This window comes from Ursus maritimus, unplaced genomic scaffold (assembly GCF_017311325.1).
Source record: "Ursus maritimus isolate PB19 unplaced genomic scaffold, ASM1731132v1 scaffold_12, whole genome shotgun sequence".
NCBI lineage: Eukaryota > Metazoa > Chordata > Mammalia > Carnivora > Ursidae > Ursus > Ursus maritimus.
This window is the reverse complement of record NW_024423564.1, coordinates 252,104-257,184: the sequence shown is the minus strand read 5'-3', so window position 1 is coordinate 257,184 and position 5,081 is coordinate 252,104.

Genomic DNA, 5,081 nt, shown 5'->3' with positions numbered 1-5,081 from the left:
CATGTTGCCTGTAAAATCTTTGTTTCTATAGATTGTGACTTTCTGTTCTGTATAACTCTTGGGGCCTTTTTACTTTTATAGAACCCCCCCCCTTAATATCTCCGTAGTGCTGGTTTTGTGGTTACAAAATTGATCAATGACTGGCGATTCTGGAAGGTCTTTATCTCTCCATCAATTCTAAATAACAGCCTTGCTGGATAAAGGATCCTTGGCTGCATGTTTTTCTCTGAAAGAGTTTTAAAAATGCCCCCTCAACCCTTTCTCACATTCCAGGTCCGTGTAGACAGGTCTGACATAATTCTGATACCTTTGCCTTGGTACATGAGAAATTTCTTTGCCCTTTCCGCTTTCAATACTGTATCGTTGGATCTAATATTTGCGAAATGCACTATGATGTGACGTGGTGTAGGTTTGTCATGGCTGAGCTTGGGAGGGGTCCTCTCTGCCTCTTGGACACGAATGTTTGTTTCCCTTGCTAGATTAGGGAAGTGTTCAGCTACAATTTGTTCAAATATCTCTTCTAGACCTCTGGTTTTCTCCACCCCCTTGGGGATGCCGATGATTCTGATATTGGAGCGTTTCATTGAGTCAGTAATCTCCCATAACCTACATTCTTGAGATTGGAGGTTTTTGAGCCAAGTTTCTGTTTTAGCTTTCTCTTCTACCATCCCATCCTCCAGTTCACTAATTCGTTCTTCTGCCTCATTCACCCTGGCCTTCAGAGCATCTAGTTTTGACTGCATTTGGCTCATAGAATTTTTAATTTCTGCCAGATTCGCTCTCATTTCCACCCTTAGAGATTCTATATTCTCATTAACATTTTCGTTAATACTTTTTTCAAGTCTACACATCACCTTGACCATTGTTACTCTGAACTCCATTTCTGATAATTTGGTTATATCCATATCCATCTTTTCTGTAGCAGAGGCCACAGACTCATTATCTTTTCTTTGCTGGGGGGGGGGGATTTCTCCTTCTCGTCATTCTAATGAGGAGAGGTTGCGGGTTGCCCAGAGCCCAAATTATTGACCAGGACCCAGGCGGTGCACACTTGTTTAATAGGGACCTTAGGGATGTGGGCTTCTTGATTTTTCAGCCTGCCTTCTGGGGGAGGGGCCTGCTGTGCTGATACTCAGGCAACACCTTTTGGGTAGAGTCTCTGTGTCCCCTGTGAGGGGGGATGGGGATGGGTGCACTGTGAGCCGGTATTTCCAGGCTTTTGTTCTCTGGCGGCTTTCCCTGGCGGTTTGCTGTGCCTCTTCTGAGAGTCAGAGCAGCAGTGGCCCAATCTCAGCCTCTGTCTCAGAACAGAGGGATTGCAGGCCACTCTCCACTGGGTTCTGGCCACTTTAACTCTGTTTCTGTTGGTGCTGCTCAACCCTGCAGCATCCTGGGATGTGCGCCCTACAGCAGGCTTCCCAACCCTCACTTCCAAGGCTGGCACATCTCTGTCCTTAGTGTTTCTAACACTGCCAGCCGCCAGCCGCCAGCCGCCAGCCACCTGTATGGGGAGGTTTTAAACCATAAGGTAAATTTCTCTAATAATTATAGGGATTGTATCATTCAAGGTTCAACCAAAGGAAATACACATTAAAACATTTAGTGCAAGGACTTGGCTTACATGATGTTGGAGCCAGGTAGGCAAGTCAGATCATAGGGAAGTTCTGGTTGAAAATTTCTTCAGGGAAGTTTTGCTTTCAAGGCCTTTCAACTGGTTGAAGTTGTAGAATTTATTATTGTGAAGTTGTTTGAAATATCCTCATATATCTTTTTTGTGTAACAGCATCATGTCTATCATAATGGGGTACTTTCTATCCGCTTTTAACACATGTGACAATGCCACTGTTTGTGTAAATGTGCTTAAGCTACAGACTAAATAATAATAATAACCATAATACAATTTTAAAGTACTAATAATATTTTAAATAATAAAGTAATAATATTTTAAAGTAGTAATAATTTTTAAGCCCTAGGATTCATCTCTGATTCCTTTTTCTCACCTCCCACACTCAATTTCTCCCAAAGTGCTGAAGTTCTATATTAAGAACAGAATCACTTCTCATCTTCTCATGATCTCTTGTGTTCTTACACTATTTGTAGCCACTATTATTCTTCATTTGAACCACAACAAAAGTCTCCTATCTTGTCTCCTTCTTCCTATCTTGTACCACAACAACCATTCATCAGAGCAACTGAAGAAATAATAAAAAGACATAAATAATATTGTACCCTGTCTTTATCGGAATTATCAAAGTATTTTCCCATTGCAACTAGAATGAAATCCAAAGTCCTTGCCATCCTACAACACTCAGTTTTATGACACTGATTGTTCTGCCAACCTCATTGTATCTTTTATTTACTATATATACTGCAGGAATGTTGGCATTCTGATGATTTCCTTTTCTTTAAAGGAACCTTTAAGGTTGAACTAGATTTGAAGTATAAACGCAGAAAGCATATAACTCAATACAGTTCTACTAGCTGAACAACAATGTAATCAACTCAGAGAAGAAGAAATGGCATGTCCCACATCCCTGTAGTCTACCTCATGTCCCTTCCCAGTCGTCCCCCACCCTCAACATCACCATTATTCTAACATCATAGATTTGCTTTTCTTTTTTATGAAATTTATAAAGGGAATCATACAGTAGTAATTCTTTATTGCCTGGATACTTTTCATCAAAATTGTGTTTGTGAGATTCATTTATTTTCTGTAGGTCTAGTTCATTCTTGTAGCACTACAGTCTGTCTTTGTGGGAATATAACACTATTTTTGTATCCACTTAATATTGAAGGCATTTTAGTAGTTTCCAATTTTAAATGTTTAAAAGTGGAGCTACTATGAACATTCATGTTCATATATTTTTGTGACTATATGTATATATTTCTGTTGAGTACATACCTAGGAATATAAGGGCTGGTCAGAGCATAGGGGTATGTTCAGTCTCAGTGAATACTGCTAATTTTTTTCCAAAATCTTTATCCTACTACTATTTTTATCGGTGGTATATGAAAGTTTCAATTATTCCACACTCTAATTAATCTTGGTGGTATCTTTCTTTTTCACATTAGCCATTTTGGTGGCTGTGTGGAGGTAGTACATTGTGATTTCAATTTTCACTTCTCTTATGACTAATGCACTTGAGCGTTTTATGATAGTTTTTTGGAAGTTTAAAAAAAACCCTTCCATGAACTTACCGTTGAAGTTGTTTGGACATTTTTCTGTTTCTTTGTTTCTTGTTTTCTTATTGATTTACAGAAGGGTGTGTGTGTGTGTGTGTGTGTGTGTGTGTGTGTGTGTGTGTGTATTCTGGACACAAGTCCTTTGTGAGATATATATATCATGAATAGGTTTCCATCTCTGTGGCTTGCTTTTTTGGAATTGTAGCATTGTCTTTTGATAACCAGAAATGCCTAATTTTAATGAAACTTAATTTATCATTTTGGCCCTTTATAATTACTTTTTATTCTTGGTTTAAGGAATTTTTCCTATCAAGATCATGAAGATATTATTCTTTTTTTTTAAGTTGTATTATTTTACCATTCAAATTTAGTCTATAGTCCACCTGGAACTAACTTTTGTTTACAGGAAGGCAGGGATCAAGCTTTTTGTTTTGTTTTGTTTTTCTTTTTTAGCTCCATAAGAATATAATTGATCTGAGCATCATTTATTGAAAAGACCACCCCTTCCCCACTGCACTACAAAGTCACCTGTGGTGTAAATCAATTAATTGTATATTAGTGAGTCTGTTCCTGGAGTCTCTATTCTGTTCCACTGGTCTATGTATCTATCCTTACCGCAATACCACATTGTCTTAATCACTGTTGCATTGATATCTGGTAGTTAAAGTTCTCCAACTTTGTTACATTTTAAGAACTCTTTATTCTTAGTCATTTGTTTTTTCATATAAATTTTCATAAAATTTGTCATGGGCTACCAAAAAAATGTGTTATATTTCATGTATACATTCAATATAATCAAATTCTAAAATTGAATTTTAATAGTACTTAGAATCATACGCATTGAATCTATTGGTCAATTTGGGTATAGATAAATGGAAAAACACCTGTGTTCATGCATTGGAAAACTCAGTATTGTTAAAATATCCATACTTTCATTACATTTTCCATTAATAAGGGGTCTTTGCTAACATTTGGAATATTGAATATGCTAAATTTCGTGAGGATTTAGATGCTGTTTAAGACACCCTTTGTTCTGCCCACAGTATGTAGACTTTCTTAGCATCATATAAATGGTGAGTTACAGATGGGAAGAGGTGGTGCCCAGAACTCTGAGATCATTGGCCTGGTTAGGAAAGGAGCCCAAGAATGAAAGAACCTCATAGTCAGTGACCAATAGGGAAGTTCACATTTTATTTCTTGGAAATATGGAGTACTGGATAAGATCCTTGTGTGTCAGTCAGTATGAAAGAATAGAAGAGAGTGCAATATTCCTTCATGGATTATAGCTGGGAGCAGGGTAGTGTGACACTGAAGGACGAAAATTAAGCCAAGCTCCAGTACTCAGGACAACTTTAGAGGGGGAAAGAATCTCCTGTACTAGAAACTCTTCTTCCATGTAACATTTCAGTTGACAAATGGATAGTGCACTCACCAAATGTCTTTTTGCAAGGTCCTTTCACTCTGAATGCTCACATATGTTTCCTACCAGACCATGAGCTTTTCTTGGGCCTGGGCCGAGACTTGGTCTTTACCGTATCCTCCCTTACTCACAGACCTGGCTCCTAGCAGGTGCTCAGTGTTTGTTGGGTAAATAACTTTAGCTTCATCTGACCTCAGACATGAGTGCTAGAGGGAGTGTGTGTGGTGTGCATGATAACTTAAATTATTCTATATGAAATGTGGAGAGGAGACACTCAGAGGGAATTCAAAGTGCATTAAGAACTAGCCGTGGCATACCTAAAAATGACCCTATCTCTGGGCATCCTAGCCCAGGGTCTTCTTTCCTCATCCTTCTTCACTGAAGGGCAAGGTACACTTGAAAACACATCTGGTCCATATATCCCTCTGCCCTGCCCATCACACACATACTAAAATCTTCCAGAGGAAAAAGAAATGTT